We start from the raw sequence: 25,612 nt of genomic DNA on the forward strand, positions 1-25,612 counted from the left end.
ATATTTACCGGCTAAATCGTGTGTCCATTTGTCATCTATGTGGTTGTGGTTGACGTTCCATCTGTTCTTACCCTCGGGATAGATTCACTTGCGGCAGATTTGTAGCATAAATTTCAGAAACTGTAAATAGTTCCATACATCTGAGTGGAGTTGTTTCTGCAGCATGCACATGGATTCTGAAATCACCATTCAGATGAGTGGAACAGCCGCAGACCTTTCTGACACAAAACTGCTATTTGTGAACTGGAATCACACATGCAATTTAGCTAAAAAAAAAAAGCTCATGAAAAACTGCACCTCAAAGCCAGAAGTGGATCCAGCCGGAAAGAAAAGTGTAAGTCCTTCATTTATATTTCCCAATACTTTTCAATACGCTCTTAGATTTGCCTAAAAAAAACTGCATGTGTGATTCCAGAATTAGACAGGATCCAGGAGGAACGTGTCTCATTTTAAACCCCTGACGTTTGGTTTCCCTCTGTTAGTGAAATGTGCGGTATCACCATGCCGAGAACCAGAGCGCTCTCAGGCCTTCAGAAAGGTTATGGATGTCTATGATTCAGGAAAGGGCAGTTGTCTAAAATCTCCACATGTAGATGGTTTTCTGGACAGTGGAATGATTAACATCTAATAGTTTGACCATTTTCCCTTTGGAAAATGGAAATACCAGTAGACCCGCCACGGAATGGCCAAAAATAAATAAATAAATGGAGGATTCTTGAATGGCCAAGTGAAAGTCTAGTTCTAATTACCATCGAGATGCTGTGGGGAGATGTAAAACTGGTTGTGCATGCTCCACATGAAAGAGTAGGAAACGTAATCTCCCCTATAAGAGACTAGTAGACCGTAAAGCCCCAGTCACATTTGCAAATTTTATACAGTATTTTGCATCACTATTTATAAGACAAAACTAGGAGTATGTCCAAGACATGGCAGACATGCAGATTTTTCCATTGTACTTTTCTCTGTTTATGTTCCGCTCCCAGTTTTGGCTTACAGATACTGATGCAAAATACTGACCAAAATATACAAGTGTAAATGAGGCCTTAAAAAAGAAACGCCTGCTGGAGGTTGTTTTTGCCAAAGGGGCAGAACCAGGTATTTGAGCCGTACAAGGAAGTGGCATATCTGGGAGGTGGGTTTTTTTTTTCTTAAAAAGTTATTGCAAATTCAATTTATGAATTTTTCTTTCATATTTTTATACTGTATGAATGAAGATTAAATATTAATACACATGTCAACAGATGTAAAGAAAAAAAGATTACATAGGGTCTCTTTACGTGACTGTAGTAGGAGACTTAGACACTGCAGGGTCCATACATGTGTAGTTTTGAAGGGTAAGATAATGATTGTGAGTAAGAATAAAACGACATTAGGGTTTCACCTTACACATGAAAAAACTTTATAGTTCTGTTACAATCCACCGATCAGGGTTTACATGAACTACCGCTCCTGTCCTGACACAGCCGCGCAATGATCTCCCATCATCTTACACTAAACCTTATGTGTAACGTTGTGTTGTTAGAATTTTATTTTGTAATAAAGTGCTTGTTTCTCACAATGTTTTTTGTTATTTTCGGTGTTCGTTGAATTGGGTTTTATCAATGTACCTAAAAGTGGTTATCTGTCTGTTTACAAGGCAATGATGTCACATCACATTGTAAGGATTGGCTGCCTTGGAGACAAGACAAAGTGTCATGACACCTTATAAACATAGAGAAGCGGGAACCTGCAATGTGAGAATGCTGCAGAATAAAGTATTCCCAACACAGGATATGCCATAAATGTCTGGTAGATGCAGGTCTCATCTCGGGGACCCTGCACATATGTAAAAAACAGGGTTCCCCTGACCTGCATGATGAGTAGGCTGCTGCATCATGGCGGAGAATGAATCGAGAGTTGGGCATACACTAGATCCATTTTCCTAAAAAAAAAAGTCTTGGTTTAAGGCCTCAGATCTAGATTTTTCCGGCTTAGGATGTCCACAACCATGTTTTCTGATCCTTTTAGAGGGAATGATGAGAGGGACAGATTTTCTTTGGCCCAGATAACATAAATAGTATTGTCAGACAGAATCTTGACATGGTGATGTCTTGATTGTAGAAAGGTCAATTTTGCGGTTTTCCAGACCGCTCTCAATTCCTGGTAATTTGAAGATCTTAACCATTTGTCCTGAGGCCAAGTTCCCTGTAGACATTTGTAAATAAGACCCAAAGGTTGTTTCATATTTGCTCAGGAATGTAGAGATTATGTTAAGATTCTTCTGACTAAAGCCATGAACAAAAATAAATAGAAAATCCACACTGTAAATGTGAAGAGAGTTGTCCAAAGATAACGTGAAGTCATAAAGGATTGGAGGAATTGCTGAAATCTTCTCATCCAGTTCCATGGGAAAAATAAAAAAAAAGTAATAAGGTAAAAAAAATTAACAGAACGGCGCTACATAGGAGGAGTACATTCAACACATTCACCTTGTGTAGCCTATTACATAGTTACAACGGTTGAAAACAGACACCTGTCCATCAAGTTAAACCAAAGGATGGGAAAAGGGAAGAGATGAAACAAAAATTCTACACATTCACATAGGAGCTGATATTTTTTTCATTCTAGGAAATGATCTAAGCCTTTTTTAATTGATTAGACTCTAATCAGTCATCCAGATTGTTGTAATATATTTTTACCTACAAACTAAAAATACTAAAACCGACAGGTCTGAACGAATTCAATAAAACCATCTACAAACTAAAAATACTAAAACCAACAGGTCTGAATGAATTCAACAAGACCACTATATAATATGTTTTGTCGGATCCATATATAGTGGATATAGATATACGATGTGATAATTTTTAATGCCATTTTTATCTTCTGCACTAATCTGTTTTATGTTCAGATATCTATCTATTCATTTATTTATTTATATATCTTTCAATTAGCGCATATATGCATTTACATTCTTTTGGATGGTCTTATCTCGTGTTTCCAAGATAGGGGTGTGTATATATATATTTTTCATGTCTTTTAGATATATCCTTTTAAATAGAATTGTTTTAATATTTTCTAACGTGATTTTTTTATTATATTTTTAATGTTAATGAATTCTGTGTTAGTTTGGCGGATATATTATCAATGTATATATATATATATATATATATATATATATATATATATATATATATATATATATATATATATATGTACAAGTCTTTATGGGTTTATGGGTTTATTCCGATTATAATACTAATCTCCATAAATTGTGGGACGTTCAACATTCATCCAGACGATCCTTAAGTTTAGATTTCTCCTGTTACCATTCCCCTCTTGCTAGTACTAATATAGATTTTAAAGGAAAATATGAGGGTTAGAAGAGTTAGTTAGAAACATATATATAAATTGTTACACACACATGATATATATATATATATTATGGCAGTAATTTGTTCATTCTTGTCTTTGTCAAATCAATTTGTTTCCACAATAAATAAAAGTCTTTGATGTCATTAAGTGATTCCTTTTCACATATGAAGCATTTGGGTTTGATAAGAGTAATCATGATCATTACTGGGTTATCGTCTCGTTCAGGGGGAGGTCTTTTGTGCGTACTGCTACAGTTTGACTCTAATATTTTCCTAAAAACAACAAGTAGAACCTTAAACCAATTGAGTGGGTTCAGCTAAGATAACCATTCCGGAAAATGCAATTCGGATTGAGCGTTACCTTTGCGATATCGTTCCTTTAGCTCCTGAGCCTGTTTAATATCATAAGCAACTTGCATCATTCCAGTAGGATTGATATAGTGACAAGATGCTGGTCCTACTATTTCACAAAGTCCTCCTTGTTATGCAGTTAGATAATCCAATACCATAGTGTGTTGATTAGTAACTACTATTAATTGTTTAGTATATGCAGAAGTAACACTTATAGCATGAAAAAGATAGTCAGTAATATAATCGAATACATCTGCTAAGGCTTCCATACGTTGGCCATTTTGAGTAGTTCTGAGCAAAGAAGTGACTGGACTACCAACGATAGGCAGAGCCATCATTAACTCTTCCTTCCAACCTATGTGTAATAATGGTTCTGTATGCTGTACCTTAAGACTACGTTTACTTAACATATGTTGAGGAATATTCTGATACAAGAATTGATCAGACTTGCACGTCCAGGTGGCAGGTTCTATTCTTGCTAGGGAACATGTTCCCCCAGTCCCCTCAGGAAGCCATCTGTAAGCATTATTTCCACAGATTAAATAGATTCCTTTCGGGAGTTGAAATTGTCGTTTGACAACTAGTGCATTAACAATAGATGCCATAAGAGTCGTGTTAGAATAGAGACACCAAGAGTCTGGGTCATTGGTAGTTACCCATTTGTAATATGCAATACGGTTACATCTGAGGGGGTTTACTTTTTTCCTTGGATCGATAGATGTTAGTTCCGCCCCATCTCCTTCCATTCCTGCGGTATCTCCTTCATCTTCTTTGCTTATGGCAAATGCTTCTATGGCCTCACAATGTTCCCTATTCCAAAGTGGAAATTTATCAGCATGGTGCCAACTAGAATTATGAATTTTCCTTACTAGTGAGTGATCTATTTTCTGATCCTCTAAACTGTTACTGGCAAAACGTATTTTTAGGTTTTCTACAGGCAGTCTACCAGCATGTATGAACATCATCTCTTTTGTTCCCCAAATTCCATCTTGTTTTCTAAAATCAAACCAATTCCCCTGCTTGGATGTTAGGTTCGCTTGCCACCAGGGATACTGCACCCATCCAGCAATAGGCAATGCCATTAGAACTTTTCCCTTGGGTTCCTCTATATCCAATGGTTTCATCACCCAACAATTATCTTGGAACAATTCCTGTTCTGAGACGGGAGTAGCAAAGTATGGCATAGACCTTGCAGACATAGGAGAATATGTACATATCCAGCAATCAGTCAGGTTGTATGTTTGTGTTACTATACCGTGGTACTTAATGAACTTATTGTCCCACTCCTCTTCCCCCAGCTGCTGATATCCTTTTACAAAACCACATATCATCATGCTCATTAGAAACACAGATAATAAGAAATACTTCCCCATTATGTCTTTATACCTTATAAAACTTCTTGCAATGGGAAGCATGTATCCAGGTTGGTTTTCCTTCCAGTTTTACTGAAGTTGGGGTGATCAGTTGGACCGGAAATGGACCTTCAAATCGCGGTTTCAGTGATTTGCGAACGTGCTTTCGAACCGTAACCCAATCTCCAGGTTTTAGTTGATGTGCACCGGGTATGGAGGAGGGATCCGGAATAGAACTGAAAACATAATTATGAATCTGTTGCAGGTTTTTCTGTAGAGCCCCTACATATTCTGTCATATTTGAGTATAATGACTGAAGCTGTTGAGGGAAATACAAGTCAGTTTTAGGGGCACTGCCAAATAAAATTTCATGAGGACTTAGTCTCATTTTCATGGTTGGGGTCATGCGGACAGAGTGTAAGGCAATAGGTAAACATTCAGTCCATGGCTTATTAGTTTCTGCCATTACTTTCTGAATTTTTAATTTTAATGTCCCATTTAGTCTTTCTACCCTCCCACTACTTTTTGGCCTGTATGGAGTATGGAACGATTGGGTGATATTAAAGGCTTGCATGATTTATTTAAGGATTTCTGATGTAAAATGGGTACCCCTGTCATTTTCAATGACTTCTGGTATCCCATATCTGCATACTACTTCTGAAAGAATCTTTTTAGCCACTATTTTTGCATCAGCTTTAGCAGAAGGCCAAGCTTCAGGCCATCCTGAAAATAGGTCAACACATACCAGGACATACTCATAGACACCCACCTTGGGAAGCTGAGTAAAGTCTATTTGTAGTCTCTGAAACGGGTATAATGACTTGGGGGTGCACTTCTGTGGCAACTTCACAGTTTTACCAGCATTATGGCAGGCACAAATGGCACAGCTCTGGACATGTTTAGCAGCGGCATTGTTGAATCCTGAGGCCACCCAACCTTGAGCAACTTGACTTACCATTGCATCCTTGGACTGGTGTGTAGGGCCGTGAGAGAGAGTACATAACATAGGGTGAAGCACCCTCGGGATACATAGCTCAGAGCCTAGTTCCCACAGACCACTCTCGTTCTTTACAGCCTTTTTCCTTTGCCAACTCTCTTTCTCCACAATTGGAGCTCGCGCCTGTAACTTTTTTAACAAGTCCAGCTCCATCTCCCCAGCCTCTTGCATTGATTCTGCAGCATAAGCCGTCACGGGGAGAGGAAGTATGGGGGCAGCTTTGGCCGCAATGTCCGCTCTGCGATTTCCTTCGGCTTCCTTGGTCCTTTCTTTTGTATGTGCCTGTACTTTAATGATAGCTACCTGCTTAGGTAGATCCAGGGCTCGAAAGAGATGAGCAACTAATCCTGCATTTTTAATAGGTTTACCTGAGGAAGCAACAAAGTTTCTGCTGTGCCATATTGGTCCATAGTCATGAGCTATGCCAAATGTGTACCTGGAGTCTGTATAAACATTTGCAATTTTATTTTCAGCCATGATACACGCCTCAGTGAGTGCTGTTAGTTCAGCCTCTTGTGCAGACATGCCAGCCGGCAATGCTCCACACTTGACCTCCCTTTGTGAGTCTACTATGGCATATCCTGTATATGGCTTTCCTTCCTGATAATAGCGGGAGTCATCTACATAGAAGTCTGCATCTGGAATAGGTGTCTCAGTAACATTTTCCAACACCTTAGTTTCAATTTTCATTAGCTCAAAACAGTCATGATCCTGTGAGATATCTTGTTCTGCTCTCACTTCCGGAAGCAGAGTAGCTGGGTTTAGTGTAATGCATCTTTTAATGGTTAAGTTAGGAGGAGTTAACAAAGCTACTTCATATTTAGTGAGTCTAGCCATTGACAAATGCTTAGTTTTTACCTGTGACAATTCTTGAACTGAATGTGGAACCTGTACTACAAGAGCATGATCTAATACTATGTCAGTGACTTTTTCCTTTAACACGGCACAAGCTACCACTGCTCGGATACGAGATGGAGTCCCCGTGCTACTACATCTAGTTGGGTTGAATAATAAGCCAGAGGACGATGCTTTCCCCCATGGCTTTGAGTCAAAACTCCCTTGGCATGTCCGTCAGCCTCGTGACAAAATATGTTAGAATGCAAATCATAGTTGGGAATTCCCAGGGCTGGGGCGGACACTATAGCTGACGTGAGAGCATTAAACCCTTTCTTTGCCTCCAGTGTGAGGCAAAAAGGTGATCCTTTATTGCAAACTGCTACAACATCAAACAGCGGTTGCATTAAAGGGAATGTGTCGCTAGAAAATTATGACTTTTTTTTAGTTATTATATACATGATTAGACATTGTTCCAATTTTTTTAATTTTTTCACAAGTCAGGAAATATTATAAATTATATTCTAATTTATAACATTTCCCTGTGCTGGTCACTAGAGGGAGCAATTCCCAAAATTGCAGCATTGGCATGTGGTAAAGCAACCATATTGCTTTATGCTGCAAATTTGGTGTAAAGACACTCGCTCTAGTGAGCTCACAGAATCCCCCCTCCCTTATCCTGGCTAGTGCCAGAAGAAAGGAGGGGATTGAATGTTCAAACCTCCTACACTGTGTGCCGCCATTTTTTGAGCGAATACACATTGTAGTAGGCTTGCATACAGTGGTAATCACACACTAAACCACGAACATACACAAACATAACTTACCTGCTCCTGCCACCGCTGCCCCCTCCGGTCCGTCTGCTCCGTCTGCTCCCTCTGCTCCTAGTGCTTGCTTCAGAACACATGTCCGGAAGCCGCGACCGGAAGTAGTCTTCGTATTGTCCGTCCGCGGCTTCCGGCCCACAAGAAAATGGCGCCGGATGTCGCTCGGCCGAAGACCTTCCATTTGGACTGTATTGGAGCAGCGCATGCGCCGTTCCCTCACAGACGGCGTACACCATAGTGAATGGAACGGCTCCTGTTCGCATTCTCTATGGGGATGTATGTGCCGTATTCCATCTCTGTATGTGACATTAAGTGACACATACAGAGATAAAAGAAAAAATGGCAGCCCCCATAGTGAAGAAAAAGTTAGAAAAAAAAAAGTAAAACGCAAACACAAATAAATAAAATTTATTTTAATAAAACACTAAAAGCAAATTAATATAAAATACATTTTTTTCGTGACACCCTTCCTTTAAAGAAGAGGCAGATGGTATCCACTCTCTGCAGTAAGCTATAAGTCCCAGAAAAGTTCTCAATTCCATTACATTAGAAGGCTCTAGTGCCTGGGAAATAGCTTTTTTCCGTAAAGGGGTGATGTGCTTAGTTTGCAATGTCCTGAGAAAATCACCTTTGTTTTGGCTACTTGTAGCTTTTCTCTAGAAGCCTTACACCCCTCCCCTTGTAGGAATAGAAGTAGAGATAAAGTTTCTTTTAAGCAAATTTCCTTGTCTACTGTACATAAGAGTAAGTCATCCACATATTGTAGTAATTGTGTATCTTTATTTTCAGGCTGCCAGGAAAGTAGTACCAGTGCCATTGCTTCTGAAAACTCTGAAGGGGAAGTGGCGCCACTTTGTGGCAATCGGGTCCAACAATATGGTCTCCCTTCATGAGTGAATGCAAACAGAAGCTGGCTCTCCTTATCAACTGGCACTGAAAAGAAAGCATTTGCCAAGTCTATGACTGTGAAATACTTTGAACTAGGGGGAATTTGATTCAGCAAAGTGTGGGGGTTGCGATACAATAGGAGCATCAATAATCATCAATTTGTTAAGTTCCCTTAACATGAACCATCCAATATGCCTGTACCTTCCCTGCTTCTTGTTCTTTCTTTACTTGAAAAAGTGGCGTATTATCAGGGGATCGACATTCCCTTATAGTACTCATCTTTGGGTATTCTTCCAGTTGGGTGGTAATAGCAGCTTTCTGCTCTCTGCTCAGGGGATACTGTGTGATTGTAATTGGTAGAGTTCCTGGTTTCAACTTAATTTTAACTGGTGTTATAACATCAGTTATATCTGTAATGATTGGGGTAGGGAAACGGACAAGTGAGCCCTAATCTACCCGCCACTCTGTCCCTGCCTACTTGCAACGACCCGCCCTAGGCGACGGGGTACAACTGGGCGGCGGTCCCTACGCTCAGTAAGTGCACGAGACAAAACATACAAGGGAATATAAAGCAAAGGGAAAGGGGCAGTTGCCCACGGCAACACCGTGAGCAACAGAGTGGTGAACGAGCCAAGTCAAACCAGGAGAGCACGAGGTACCAAACGCAGAGCAGAAAAGTAGTCAGAAAGCCAGGGTCAGAATGGAGCAGGATCAAATTGTTAGGAGCTGTAGCTGGGCCAGGAAACCACATGGAAAGAATCACAAGCAAGGAGGAACAGGAAGGCAGGTATAAATAGACAGAGGGCGGGAGCTAGCTGAGTCTGGCCAGGCCGCGATAGGCTCTCCCACTCCTAAGCCTGCCAGCCTGAGTGGTGGAAGCTGGAGTCAGTCTCAGAGAGATAGACTCAGGTGAAGACTGATTACCTAAGGAAGTTAACCCCGAAGCTGTGCCTGGCAGATCCTTTACAATATCCCTTACCCATAAAGAGGAAGGTACATGAGACAACATTTGGTTCACCTCTTCATCACCTGGTTCTGTCTGATTTTCCAAGTTATCCAGATACATCATCATAGTCCTAAAAGTTTCTGGTAGTGGTCCGGTTACGGACACTCCTTTCCTTCCAAACCGTATAGTTGCATTTACGGCTGACAATGTATCGGCTCCTAACAGATTGACTGGGCAACTATCAGACACTAACAGCTGCGCACATACTTCTGTAGTATCTGCAAGACGTATCTTTAGGGGCTTGGTTTGCTTCATAACATATGGTTTTCCCCCTAACCCAGTCCCTGTTATTTCAGTATTTGTCACAAATTGTGAAGGGACATCCTTAATTTTAACAATAGTCCGGCTTGCCCCCGTATCTACTAAAAAAATGTATACGTTTCCCATGAGGTAGTGTCAATTTAACTGCAGTTTTAAGTCCTGGTTGTGGTGGGACCATTACAACGGGAGCACCTTGGGGTCTGCCTTCTTCCTAGTATGAATCATCATGCATCTGGGTAGTATCAACCATTTGCACATGCTTCTGTGCTCGAACTCTCTAGAAGGACAATCCCTTTTCATATGTCCCTTACCTCCACCCCCAAAACATAGTCCCTTCCTCCTATATTCTTCAGTATTAATTCTTCCAGTTCTTTGCTTAAATTCCATACCTCTAACTTCAGGCACAATATTTGCATTAGGAGGTGCTGTTATTGACATTATAATAGGCACAACAGCTTGTTTTTGCATTTTCTTCTGTTTCTTTTTATTATTTTGTTCCTCATTACTTCTGACTACTACAAGTGACTGCTCTACAGGAGTAAACATACATTCTGGACGTATCTTCAGTAACTCTATCCTGCGGTCTTCCCTCGACCCATTAATAAAACAAGTCCTTAGTATACGAGCATCCTTGCCAGAAGCAGTACGTACATCAAAATGCTGGTCTTCAAATATGCTTGTACAACGTGCATAATATTTATCCACTGACTACTCAACACCCTGGAAAGCCTCAGGCAATCCTGTAGACAGCTCATTTGCAAGGGTTTTTTGCTAATACCTGGAGTCCCTGAACAAATATTTGACCAGATTTCTTCGTTTTCTGCTCTTCCACTGATGGCACTCCCCCCCTCTATTTCTACTTTCTGTATCTTGTTGACTATTGGTGTGCCTGCAGATATGGTACACAGTGAAGCCAAATCACTTCAAGTGGCTTTATAGTTTTGACATATCCTTTCCACCCCTTTAAAGAAACCCATTGGGTTCTTATATAGATCTGGTAACTCCCTTGCCATTATCAACTGGTCACTCCTGCTCCATGGTTTATACCAGGTAGTGGTTTCTGTTTTAGGGTGCCCCCCTCCCTCTACAGGACCTACAGAAACCTGTGTTATAACTGGGAAAACCTCATGGTGAGGAGCAGTCGGAGGTTGCCTGCCTGTATTACATTTTGAGCTGTACTGTGAGGTGTCTGTTCTGCGAGTGTTTCCACACTCACATACCCATGTGTTAGATCTCAGTGCCCTTGTAATACCCATTGTTTCTACTCCCCTCTTTCCCTCATGTGCTTGCAATTCAGAATTTGCAACGCACCATGTATCCCGATCTTTGAAGAGGCGCATTCTTATTTCGGGTCCACGGACATTTACAATGGACAGTGGCGTGGAAATAGAATCCATTCCTGGACTAGGTAATAAGGAACACTGAGATTCTCCTCCTGATCTAATTTGTTTACACTGTGGACAAATATATATATATTGGGTTGATTACAAAGCCCACAGATGCCACATTCCCACCCAAGTGTCATATTGTTCAGCTCTGCAAGGTGAACGAATGGACGCCTAGATCACGTCCATCGGACCCACGGTTCTGTTTCAAATCCATGTCAAATCTGTTTTTAGATGGATCTGTGAAAAAAACACAGTGAAATATAGAGTTATGGAGGAGCTCTGGAGGCTCATTGCTGTTTGTAAAATGTTCAATAGGCTTGTAAAGGAGCCCAGGGGTCAGGTATAGGTTGTGGGATGTTTCATAGTGGTGTGCAAGAACCCTAAAGGAACCCAAACTCTAGGGATGATTATTTGTAACTATTTTCATGAAAATGGCAGGATTTTCGGCCTGCTGCGCGGGCTACTTTTGTTTGTGTGCACTGATTTTTTAGGGTGTAGGTAAGAGTGTCAAAGATTTACGAGTATATAAAATGTTATGGCTTTTGGACGATTAGTTTCTCAGATATTCTTTCTTTATTAGATATTGTTTCTTTATTGTAAATGAGCCTAAAATACAGCCGTCGTGACAACGTTTTTCTGGGCGAACCGCACAACACAGGGTCATGAGTTGTGGTAGACATACTCAGGACATGGTGATGCATGAACGTTCCAGGGGTCGGAACTTCACAATAAACAGTTACAGAAATATTTTGCAAAAACTGCTCAAATTTAGCTATAAATGAAGGAACTCCGCCATGTTTCGGGGGCAAGAGAGGGTTCCCCCTGTACAGCAAATGACCGAGTCAGGTATCTTATTATTCATCTGTGTAAGTCGAACGAATTGATGCCTAGGTCGATTCCATCACACCCGCGGTTCGTTGCTTGTTGTGAAATGCTCTGGGACATCATTGTGGAAAATGATTATTTATACCCATGAGGGTATGTGCACACGATGAGAGGCTTTTACGGCTGAAATGACAGACTGTTTTCAGGAGAAAACAGTTGCCTCGTTTCAGCCGTAAAAGCAGCTCCTCGTATTATGCGAGGCGTCTGTGACGCTCGTATATCTTGAGCTGCTCTTCATTGACTTCAATGAAGAACGGCTCATATTACGTTGCAAAGAAGTGCCCTGCACTTCTTTGCCGAGGCAGTGAATTTACGCGTCGTTGTTTGACCGCTGTCAAACGACGACGCGTAAATTACAGGTCATCTGCACAGTACGTCGACAAACCCATTCAAATGAATGGGCAGATGTTTGCCGACGTATTGGAGCCGTATTTTCAGGCGTAAAACGAGGCATAATACGCCTCATTTACGCCTGAAAATAGGTCGTGTGATCCCAGCCTTATAGTGAAAAAGGTATAATTTTTTTGTCCCGCTCCACGGGCTACATCTATCCTGCTGGCCTGAGTTTTTATATGGTAGGTCAGAGTGTCAAAGGCTAGATGCGTATAAAAAATAAGGGCTTTTGCACTACTATTGTTTATGATATTGTTTATTTATTAGAATTAAATCGTAAATTACCCACTCTGTGCATAAAACAGGAGCAGCTAAAGAGGCTTTTGGGGGCTAAGAATGCAACGCAGACCCTTGAAAGTTTTTTGGGTAGAACAGAGTATCAACTGCTACAGGTGTCAGAAGTTTGATGTGTTTGAGGCGATTCGCTTTTAAGACATTATTTTTTCATTAGAACTAAATTGTAAACGTGTGTAAAAATAGCCGTTGCTCACAAGGCTTTTGTGGGCCAAGCGCGCGTCACAGAACCTTGACATTTTTTAGGATAGGTCAGAGTGTCAAGGGCTACATGTGTAACAAATATTAGATATATTCAACTGCTAGTTTTTAACATATTTTTTAATAAAAATAAATTGAAGCCATGTGTAGAAACAGGCGTTGCTAACGAGGAGTTTCCTCGCTAACCACAAGACGTATCGTCACGAGTTTTGGCGTACATACTCAGGACATGGTGACGTATAATAGTTTAGCGGCTCGTAACTCCACATTGAGCGGTTACGGAAATAGTTTGGTAAAACTGTCAATATTAAGCTCTGAATAAGGGAATTCCGCCATGTTTATGGGGCAAAAGAAGAGTCCCCTTTAAGAAAAGACAACCGAGTCAGGTGTTGAACGAATGGATACGTAGCTAAGGTCCATCTGGCCACGGTTCAGTTTCTGACTCGGTCAAAGTTTTCGACTACGCGTTTCGAGCGTTTTTGTTGGGCGTAAACCGAGCATGCCACCGCTATGAAACTGTATATATTTTTGGGTGAGACCTTTAGTGGTAAACTTCCGGAGTCAGAAACTACGCTGGTCGCTTCCCCGAAGATTTCATTATTGACTTTGCACCACCGGTGGTGATGGCGAAAGTCACTAACTGACCGCGTCTGTCCATACAAAACTTTCGGTCCAAAAAGGTAAAGTAGACTCTAAAACACGCTCTAGCGCGCTCTGAATTTTTTCGCCACTTGAACCTTAGACCGCTCGTTAGAGGCTGTGATGCTTTTAACACTGCCCATCGGGACACTATGTTCTATTTATATAAATCCAGTTCAGGAGCTCCTGCCGCAGGGGTCAAAGTCCAGACAGCAGGGCTGACCGAAATTGAGTTTTTCAAGCTCTTTTTTTCGGACAGCATTGTGGACAAAATTGTTGAGCATACAAATCTCTGTGCTCAATAATTTATTGCTGTCAACCCCGGTAGTTTTTATGCCAGGCCATACAGGTGCGATGATCCCTTCCACCCAGGTCTCTGAATGCCCCATAGGCCCAACCGGCGTAGGAGAGGTTGGTCATAACGGGCCAACCGATGGAGGCTCCCATTCGTTTGTAGATCTCTGTATTTTTTTTTCCGTTTTTTTGAGTCAACTTTAGATTGGTTTTAACGTCATCTTTGTAGATGACAGGTTGATCTTTTGGCATCTACAGTGATGCCGGCTTCATTTTTTTTTTGCATCACCAGAGATGCTAGATCCTGTTTTGTGGATCACCACAGATGCGTTCATGGCCCAGATGGCACTTTACACAAACTGTGTGGTTAAAAATACTGATGCATTACTGATGTGGCACACTCACAGCAGTGTTCTGAGCCTTCACATGAAATTTGGGGGGCACTCACATTTTGGGGTTACCGCCCTAAAATGTCAAAATTGCACTCTGGGTGCTATGTAAGCACTATGGCTTTACAGTGAGGGGGTAGAGAAAGTATATTGATGTTTTATGGTTACAGGATGAAAGTTCTGAAGCACTGAAACCAGCAGTTCTATCATTAACTGCCAGGTTCACTCATGGATCTCAGGCGATTGACATAGAGCTCACAGTAAAATAGCACATAAAGGTACTTACTGGTGAGGTACTCACAGCAGTGTTCTGAGTCTTTAAAACAGATGTAGCCCGCGGAGCGGGCCAAAAAATTATGCCTTTTTCACTATAATGGGTATAAATAATTATTTTCCACAATGATGTCCCAGAGCATTTCATAATAAGCAACGAACCGCGGGTCTGATGGAATCGACTTAGGCATCCATTCGTTCGACTTACACAGACAAATAATAAGATACCTGACTCGGTCATTTGTAAATGGGGAACCCTCTCTTGCCCCCGAAACATGGCGCAGTTCCTTCATTTATAGCTAAATTTGAGCAGTTTTAGCAAAATATTTTTGTAATGATTGCTGGATATGTACATATTCTCCTATGTCTGCAAGGTCTATGCCATACTTTGCTACTCCCGTCTCAGAACAGGCTAACTGTTGTGTATCAAACATATATACATCCCAGCTTGAGGCTAATTGTCCCATACAGGTTGAAGGCCAGTAATTTTATTCACAACGGAGTATGTTCACTTAAGACATCGATTTGTCTACAGTGTCAAGTGAGGGGTCATTGTCACTGTTAATTCAACATCTAAGATTGCCATTTTTTAACCATTTATCAATAAAGTATGTATTATTTTTTCAATTCAATACGATCACACTACTTTCCCTCTATCCCTTCTCCCCCTTTTTCATATATACTATTCAATTGGTGGTGTACACCTAGTGTGATTTCATTACACTAATAATTTGTAAAATTATAAGAGGGTAACACCTTTACGCATTCCTCTATCGTTGGTAGTCCAGTCACTTCTTTACTTAGAACTACTCAAAATGGCCAACGTATGGAAGCCTTAGCAGATGTATTCGATAATATTACTGACTATCTTTTTGATCTTATAAGTGTTACGTAACAATTAATAGTAGTTACTAATCAACACACTATGGCATTGGATTATCTAACTGCATAACAAGGAGGACTTTGTCAAATAGTAGGACCAGCATCTTGTCACTATATCAATCCTACTGGAATGATGCAAGTTGCTTATGATATTAAACAGGCACAGGAGCTAAAGGAACGATATCGCAAAAGTAACGCTCAATCCGAATTGCATTTTCCGGGATGGTTATCTTGGCTGAACCAGCTCAATTGGTTTAAGGTTCTACTTGTTGTATTTAGGAAAATATTAGAGTCAAACTGTAGCAGTACACACAAAAGACCTCCCCCTGAACGAGACGATAACCCAGTAATGATCATGATTACTCCTATCAAACCCAAATGCTTCATATGTGAAAAGGAATCACTTAATGACATCTAAGACTGCATTTATTGTGGAAACAAATTGATTTGACAAAGACAAGAATGAACAAATTACTGTCATAATATATATATATCATGTGTGTGTAACAATTTATATATATATATTTCTAACTAACTCTTCTAGCCCTCATATTTTCCTTTAAAATCTATATTAGCACTAGCAAAAGGGGAATGGTAACAGGAGAAATCCAAACTTAATGATCGTCTGGATGAATGTTGAACGTCTCACAATTTATGGAGATTAGTATCTCTATATCTTGTGTAGGTAGGGCGGACCTTTAAGATTTCTTGATAAGGCAGGGAGAGTAGTCACAGGTCTAGCCAAATGATAAAAAGAGGGGAGTAATGTTAAAATAATTGTAATTCTAAGAGTTAATCCGGACATTTTTTCCAGATGTTGTTTAAGGAAAGGAGGGAGGAAGGAGTTAGTCATCATTTCGCAAGAATTTTATGGATTGAATACACAGACTGGGGGAGTGAAGGGGAAGAGGAAGAAAACAGGTTTGTTCTGATAATTCTTAGAATTGTACTAAAGGTGAAGGATTGATTGTCTCCAAGTTATGTAATGTTACTGCATGTTAGCCAAAATACTGTCTTGTATTATTTATTGTCTTATGGTATTGCATGAATATAGAATGAGTATAAATAAACTATAGGGGCCGGGACTAGCTCAGACGTCTACAGTAATCAGATACACATCTGTTCTGTTTTTGTCTCCGGCCATATTGGTGTCGATCTATCTACCTTTTGGGAACTGCGTTATCACCAGTAACATAAAGTCCAATGTGTCACGAGAAAACAATCTCAGAATCGCTTGGATAGGTAAAAGCATTCCGAAGTTAATACCACATAAAGTGAAACATGACAGATTTGAAATATGAGGCTCTGTCAGGAAGGTCAAAAGTGGCCAAAGAGGGAAGGGGTTATTGTAGATAAATGTAAAGTTATGCATTTGGGTACCAACAATCTGAATGCATCATATGTCCCAGGGGGAACTACACTGGGGGAGTCACTTGTTGAGAAGGATCTGGGTATACCTGTAGAACATAAATGAAATAACAGCATGCAATGTCAATCAGCTGCTTCTAAGGCCAGCAAGATATTGTTGTGTATTAAAAGAGGCATGGACTCGCAGGACAGGGATGTAATATTACCACTTTACAAAGCATTAGTGAGGCCTCATCTAGAATATGCAGTTCAGTTCTGGGCTCCAGTTCATATAAAAAATGAAAAATACAAAGAAGAACAACGTCGCTAATTGTTACGTCCATGGCCGGGGGTCGCCGTTCTAACTCACCCCCTGACGATCCCGGCCATGGACACCTCTCTGCTCGGCATCCTCCTCCTCCTCCTGGCAGACACCCGCACTCTCTCCCGGGTCCTCGTGCTGTTTCCCTTAAAGGGCCAGTACGCGTCCAGCTGTCAAAAATCAATTATCAGCCCAAATGGCTGCTGGACTATAAAAAGGGGCTCTGCCCACTGGTTCCTTGCCTGAGCGTTATTGTATACCCTAGTCTGTCTTGCTAAATGTCTCCCAGTGTTTTCCAGTTCACAGTGTTACCCGTTCCTGCTGCCTGTACCCTGCATCCCGTACTATCGTTACCTGCTGTGAAAGCCAAGTCGTGTCTTCCCGCTGCATCCGCGGCGTCACCTGCTGTGAAAGCCAAGTCGTGTCTTCCCGCTGCATCCGCGGCGTCACCTGCTGTGAAAGCCAAGTCGTGTCTTCCCGCTGCATCCTCGGCGTCACCTGCTGTGAAAGCCAAGACGTGTCTTCCCGCTGCATCCTCGGCGTCACCTGCTGTGAAAGCCAAGTCGTGTCTTCCGCTGCATCTGCGGCGTCACCTTCTGTGAAAGCCAAGGCGTGTCTTCCCGCTGCATCCTCGGCGTCACCTGCTGTGAAAGCCAAGTCGTGTTCCTGCCACTGCCTACATTGCCTCAGGTACCCATTCAGAACTATAGACATTGTTTTATACCTTGTTGGCCAGCTGCTACCCCGCTACGGCCCAGTGGGTCCACACCCCGCGCCGTGACACTAATAAGGGGCATGGAGAATCTAAGTTATGAATTAGATTAAAAGAACTAAACCTGTTTAGCCTTGAAAAGAGACGACTAAGAGGGACATGATTAACTTGTACACATATATGAATGACACATACAAAAAATATGGTGAAATTCTGTTCTATATAAAACCCCCTCAAAAAACAAGGGGGCACTCCCTCCGTCTGGAGAAAAAAAGGTTCACTCTGCAGAGACGACAAGTCTTCTTTACTGTGAGAACTGTGAATCTATGGAATAGTCACCGCAGGAGCCGTCACAGCAGGGACAGGAGATGGCTTTAAGGCTGGATTCACACGGGCTCCTAGCATCATAGTTATGTACGACGCTAGGAGTCCCTGCCTCTCTGTGGAACTACTGTCCCATACTGAAAACATGATTACAGCACGGGACAGTTGTCCTGCAGCGAGGCAGGGACTCCTAGCATCGTACATAACTATGATTCTAGGAGCACGGCTCCCTGCATCGTGTTCAGTCCGGGACTTGCGGCCGGAATACGTTCCGTCCATTACGGACGTAAATATGCTCGTGTGAATCCAGCCTAAAAAATATCAGCTCCTATGTTCAATGTGTAGAATTTTTGTTTCATCCCTTCCATTTTCCCATCCTTTGGTTGAACTTGATGGACAGGTGTCTTTTTTCAACCGTACTAATTATGTAATAGGCTAAACAAGGTGAATGTGTTGATTGTACTCCTCCTATGTAGCGCCGTTTTGTTAATTTCTTTTTCCCCTATTACTTTTTTTTTATTTTTCCCATGGAACTGGATGAGAAGATTTCATCAGTTCCTCCAATCCTTTATGACTTCACGTTATCTTTGGACAATTCTCTTCACATGACTGGGCTGTAAATCTACAGGGTTTTACACTGTTTCGGAAAGACAGGGCAAATAGGAAAGGTGGTGGTGTATGTCTGTATGTGAGAAGTTATATGAAGGCGGTGGTGCTGTATGTGAGAAGTTATATGAAGGCGGTGCTGTATGTCTGTATGTGAGAAGCGATATGAAGGTGAGTGTAAATGAGACATTAGAGGGTGAAGACTGTGAGGAGGTTGAAACCTTGTGGGTGGAATTACAAAGGGAAGTAAATACTGAAAAAATTACTTTTGGTGTAATCTATAGACCACCCAATATAACTGAAGAGATAGAAGGTCAAACATATAAACAAATGGAGCGGGCTGCACAGGCGGGTACTGTTGTGATAATGGGAGATTTTAATTATCGGGATATTAATTGGTGTCATGGTTCGGCTTCAACTGCAAAGGGGAGACATTTCCTCAACCTGTTGCAGGAAAATTTTATGGGCCAGTTTGTGGAAGACCCGACTAGAGGTTAAGCTCTGTTGGATCTGGTCATTTCTAATAATGCAGAGCTTGTTGGGAATGTCAATGTTCGTGAAAACCTCGGTAACAGTGATCATAATATAGTTATATTTTACCTATACTGTAAAAAACAAACGCAGGCTGGGAGGGCAAAAACATTTAATTTTAAGAAAGCCAATTTCCCCAGGATGAGGGCGGCAATTCAGGATATAGACTGGGAAGAACTAATGTCAAATAATGGGACAAATGATAAATGGGAGATTTTCAAATCTACTTTGGGTAATTATAGTGCAAAATGTATTCCTACAGGTAACAAGTATAAACGACTAAAATTAAACCCCACATGGCTTACACCTTCTGTGAAAGGGGCAATACATGACAAAAAAAGGGCATTTAAAAAATACAAATCTGAGGGTACAGCTGTAGCCTCTGTAAAATATAAAGAGCTTAATAAAATCTGTAAAAATGTAATAAAATCAGCAAAAATACAAAATGAAAGGCAGGTGGCCAAGGATAGTAAAACAAATCCTAAAAAATTCTTCAAGCATATAAATGCAAAAAAGCCCAGGTCTGAACATATAGGACCCTTAGATAGTGGTAATGGGGAGTTGGTCACAGGGGATCAAGAGAAGGCAGGGTTACTAAATGGGTTCTTCCGCTCTGTATATACAACAGAAGGAGCAGCTGATGTAGCCGCTGCCGGTGCTGTTAATATATCAGTTGATATACTGAATTGGATGAATGTAGAGATGGTCCAAGCTAAATTAAATAAAATAAATGTACACAAGGCCCCGGGACCAGATGGGTTACACCCTAGAGTTCTTAAAGAGCTTAGTTCAGTTATTTCTGTCCCCCTCTTCATAATATTTAGAGAGTCTCTCATGAGTGGTATAGTGCCAAGGGACTGGCGCAGGGCAAATGTGGTGCCTATTTTCAAAAAGGGCTCTAGGTCTTTGCCGGGTAATTATAGACCAGTAAGCTTAACATCAATTGTGGGGAAAATGTTTGAGGGACTATTGAGGGACTATATACAGAATTATGTGACAATAAATAGTATTATAAGTGACAGCCAGCATGGTTTTACAAAGGACAGAAGCTGTCAAACCAACCTGATTTGTTTTTATGAAGAGGTAAGCAGAAGCCTAGACAGAGGGGCCGCTGTGGATATAGTGTTTTTGGACTTTGCAAAGGCATTTGACACTGTCCCCCATAGACGCCTAATGGGTAAATTAAGGACTATAGGTTTAGAAAGTATAGTTTGTAATTGGATTGAGAATTGGCTCAAGGACCGTATCCAGAGAGTTGTGGTCAATGATTCCTACTCTGAATGGTCCCCGGTAATAAGTGGTGTACCCCAGGTTTCAGTGCTGGGACCACTATTATTCAACTTATTTATTAATGATATAGAGGATGGGATTAATAGCACTATTTCTATTTTTGCAGATGACACCAAGCTATGTAATATAGTTCAGTCTATGGAAGATGTTTGTGAATTGCAGGCAGATTTAAACAAACTAAGTGTTTGGGCGTCCACTTGGCAAATGAAGTTTAATGTAGATAAATGTAAAGTTATGCATCTGGGTACGAAAAACCTGCAAGCATCATATGTCCTAGGGGGAGCTACACTGGGGGAGTCAATTGTTGAGAAGGATCTGGGTATACTTTTAAATCATAAACTAAATTTCAGCATGCAGTGTCAATCAGCTGCTTCAAAGGCCAGCAAAATATTGTCGTGTATCCAAAGAGGCATGGACTCGCGGGACAGGGATGTAATATTACCACTTTACAAAGCATTAGTGAGGCCTCATCTAGAATATGCAGTCCAGTTCTGGGCTCCAGTTCATAGAAAGGATGCCCTGGAGTTGGAAAAAATACAAAGAAGAGCAACGAAGCTAATAAGGGGCATGGAGAATCTAAGTTATGAGGAAAGATTAAAAGAACTAAACCTATTTAGCCTTGAGAAAAGACGACTAAGGGGGGACATGATTAACTTATATAAATATATGAATGGTGCATACAAAAAATATGGTGAAATCCTGTTCCTTGTAAAACCCCCTCAAAAAACAAGGGGGCACTCCCTCCGTCTGGAGAAAAAAAGTTTCAACCTGCAGAGGCGACAAGCCTTCTTTACTGTGAGAACGGTGAATTTATGGAATAGCCGAGCGCAGGAGCTGGTCGCAGCAGGGACAGTAGATGGCTTTAAAAAAGGCTTAGATAATTTCCTAGAACAAAAAAATATTAGCTCCTATGTGTAGAAATTTTTTACTTCCCCTTTCCCATCCCACTTCCCCTTTCCCATCCCTTGTTGAACTTGATGGACATGTGTCTTTTTTCAACCGTACAAACTATGTAACATTTACAGTGTGGAATTTCTATTTATTTTTTGTTCATGGCTTTAGTCAGAAGAATCTTAACATAATCTCTACATTCCTGAGCAAATATGAAACAACCTTTGGGTCTTATTTACGGGACAAATGTCTACAGGGAACTTGGCCTCAGGACAAATGGTTAAGATCTTCAAATTACCAGGAATTGAGAGCGGTCTGGAAAACTGCAAAATTGACCGTTCTACAATCAAGACATCACCATGTCAAGATTCTGTCTGACAATACTATTTATGTCATCTGGGCCAAGGAAAATCTGTCCCTCTCATCATTCCCTCTAAAAGGATCAGAAAACATGGTTGTGGACATCCTAAGCCGGAAAAATCTAGATTTGAGGCCTTAAACCAAGACTTTTTTTTTTAGGAAAATGGATCTAGTGTATGCCCATTCACGGCCACCTCCCGATTCATTCTCCGCCATGATGCAGCAGCCTACTCATCATGCAGGTCAGGGGAACCCTGTTTTTTACATATGTGCAGGGTCCCCGAGATGGGACCTGCATCTACCAGACATTTATGGCATATCCTGTGTTGGGAATACTTTATTCTGCAGCATTCTCACATTGCAGGTTCCCGCTTCTCTATGTTTATAAGGTGTCATGTCACTTTGTCTTGTCTCCAAGGCAGCCAATCCTTACCATGTGATGTGACATCATTGCCTTGTAAACAGACAGATAACCCCTTTTAGGTACATTGATAAAACCCAATTCAACGAACACCGAAAATAACAAAAAACATTGTGAGAAACAAGCACTTTATTACAAAATTAAATTCTAACAACACAACGTTACACATAAGGTTTAGTGTGAGATGATGGGAGATCATTGCGCGGCTGTGTCAGGACAGGAGCGGTAGTTCATGTAAACCCTGATCGGTGGATTGTAACAGAACTATAACGTTTTTTCATGTGTAAGGTGAAACCCTAACGTCGTTTTATTCTTACTCACAATCATTATCTTACCCTTCAAAACTACACATGTATGGACCCTGCAGTGTCTAAGTCTCCTACTACGGTCACGTAAAGAGACCCTATGTAATCTTTTTTCTTTACATCTGTTGACATGTGTATTAATATTTAATCTTCATTCATACAGTATAAAAATATGAAAGAAAAATTCATAAATTGAATTTGCAATAACTTAACAAAAAAAAAAACCCACCTCCCAGATATGTCACTTCCTTGTACGGCTCAAATACCTGGTTCTGCCCCTTTGGCAAAAACAACCTCCAGCAGGCGTTTCTTTTTTAAGGCCTCATTTACACTTGTATATTTCGGTCAGTATTTTGCATCAGTATCTGTAAGCCAAAACTGGGAGCGGAACATAAACAGAGAAAAGTACAATGGAAAGATCTGCATGTCTTCCATGTCTTGGACCTACTCCTAGTTTTGTCTTTTAAATAGTGATGCAAAATACTGTATAAAATTTGCAAATGTGAATGGGGCATTACGGTCTACTATTCTCTTATAGGGGAGATGACGTTTCCTACTCTTTCATGTGGAGCATGCACAACCAGTTTTACATCTCCCCACAGAATCTTGATGGTAATTAGAACTAGACTTTCACTTGGCCATTCAAGAATCCTCCATTTATTTATTTTTGGCCATTCCGTGGCGGGTCTACTGGTATTTCCATGTTCCAAAGGGAAAATGGTCAAACTATTAGATGTTAATGATTCCACTGTCCAGAAAACCATCTACATGGAGATTTTAGACAACTGCCCTTTCCTGAATCATAGACATCCATAACCTTTCTGAAGGCCTGAGAGCGCTCTGGTTCTCGGCATGGTGATACTGCACATTTCACTAACAGAGGGAAACCAAACGTCAGGGGTTTAAAATGAGACACGTTCCTCCTGGATCCTGTCTAATTCTGGAATCACACATGTTTTTTTTTAGGCAAATCTAAGAGCGTAATGAAAAGTATTGGGAAATATAAATGAAGGACTTACACTTTTCTTTCCGGCTGGATCCACTTCTGGCTTTGAGGTGCAGTTTTCATGAGCTTTTTTTTTAGCTAAATTGCATGTGTGATTCCAGTTCACAAATAGCAGTTTTGTGTCAGCAGCTGTTCCACTCATCTGAATGGTGATTTCAGAATCCATGTGCATGCTGCAGAAACAACTCCACTCAGATGTATGGAACTATTTAGTTTCCGAAATTTATGCTACAAATCTGCCGCAAGTGAATCTATCCCGAGGGTAAGAACAGACGGAACGTCAACCACAACCACATAGATGTCAAATGGACACACGATTTAGCCGGTAAATATTGGGGTATTACAAGAAAAACTGGCCATTCGCCACCAGATCTGGGCGTGATTTTGGGCACCAACCTTGATTCTAATTCAGTGATAAATACACTTATGGCATTTCCTTTCATGAAAATAAATCTGTGAATATTTATTTTATTCAATTAGAAAGTTACTTTGTTAAGTGTTTATTTTTCTTCAATTCCATCACCTTCATCTTTTTATACTGTTTTAATGAAAGTCAAATCTAAAATATCCATATATGTTAAAAACAATAAGTTTACATTGTCCTTAGGGTCAGTCTGGATTCCCCTGCAGTGCGGGGGAATTTATGAATACAGTAATAAGACGTGAGGTTCATGGGGACAATTTGGCTTCTCTGCTTTGTAAGTAAACTAGGCTCTTCTATTCTTCCTTATATCCACAATATGTTTTCTTCATAGATCCCGGTCACAATTGCTCTCAGGTAAATATAATTTGAGTGTTTGGCAGATCCAGACTAATTCCACCTAAAAAAATTAATAAACACTTATTGGCTGTTTAACCCATTAGTGACCGTGAATACGCCTTTTCACGATCCCTGATCTCACGGGTGAGATAGATATCAGTTTAACCCCTCAGATATGTCACTCCCTCTCTCAATACACTGGCACCCTGCGCATGATGGCAGAGTGCCGGTGTTCTATGGCAGCCGGTGGGTCCTAATAAAGGCCCCCGGGTCTGCATGTAGAGTATACCTGCTAGGTCATGCCAGAGGCATGGCCTAGCAGATGCCTGTCCGTTTTACACGGACAGGCACTAATACCAACAATACAGAAGTATTGCAGTGTATTATAAAAACGATCGGAGGATCGCTTAGTTAAGTCCCCTGGTGGGACTAGTAAAACAAAAAGTTGAATAAAGTTAATAAAAAAAAAAATACATGAAAAAAAATTAAAAACCCACTTTTTGCCCTTACAAAATGCATTATAAAAAAAAAAAGTAAAAAAGTTCACATATTTGGTATCGCCGCGTCCGTTACGACCCCAACTATAAAGTTATTACATTATTTAACCCGCACAGTGAACGCCATAAAAAATAAAATAAAAAAAAATAAAAAAATCTAAGTTTTCTGTGAATCCTGCCTTTAAAAAAATTTGATAAAAAGTGATCAAAAAGTCGCATGTACTCCAAAATGGTACCAATAAAAACGACAAGTTGTCCCGCAAAAAAAGCCCTCATACTACTGCATCGGCGGAAAAATAAAAAAAAGATATGGCTCTTCAAATATGGAGACACAAAAACAAATAATTTTTTTTCAAAAAGTGTTTTTACTGGGTAAAAAGTAGTAAAACATACAAAATATAGAAAGTTACTGTGTTATTTATACCACACGGTAAACAGCGTAAATTTAGGACGCAAAAAAGTGTGGCAAAATTGCTGTTTTTTTCTATACCCCCCCAAACATTTTTTTTATAAAAGTTAAATCAATAAATTCTATGTACCCCAAAATGGTGCTGTCACAAAATACAACTTGTCCCGCAAAAAACAAGACCTTATACAGCTATGTCGACAAAAATAAAAAAGTTATAGCTCTTTGAATGAGACGATGGAAAAACTTAATAGCTTGGTCATTAAGGCCTTAAATAGGCTGGTCACTAAGGGGTTAAAGTCTGTGAATAATCTGATGTGTTTAAAA

General features: G+C 40.6%; 1 protein-coding gene across 1 annotated transcript in view; it reads right to left on the minus strand.

Moving 5' to 3' along the window:
* The window catches only part of LOC142710433 (uncharacterized), a 108,779-nt gene that overhangs the window by 72,148 nt on the left and 11,019 nt on the right, over nt 1-25,612 (minus strand). The window lies entirely within an intron of this gene.

The sequence above is a fragment of the Rhinoderma darwinii genome, unplaced genomic scaffold, assembly GCF_050947455.1.
Source record: "Rhinoderma darwinii isolate aRhiDar2 unplaced genomic scaffold, aRhiDar2.hap1 Scaffold_425, whole genome shotgun sequence".
Classification (NCBI taxonomy): domain Eukaryota; kingdom Metazoa; phylum Chordata; class Amphibia; order Anura; family Rhinodermatidae; genus Rhinoderma; species Rhinoderma darwinii.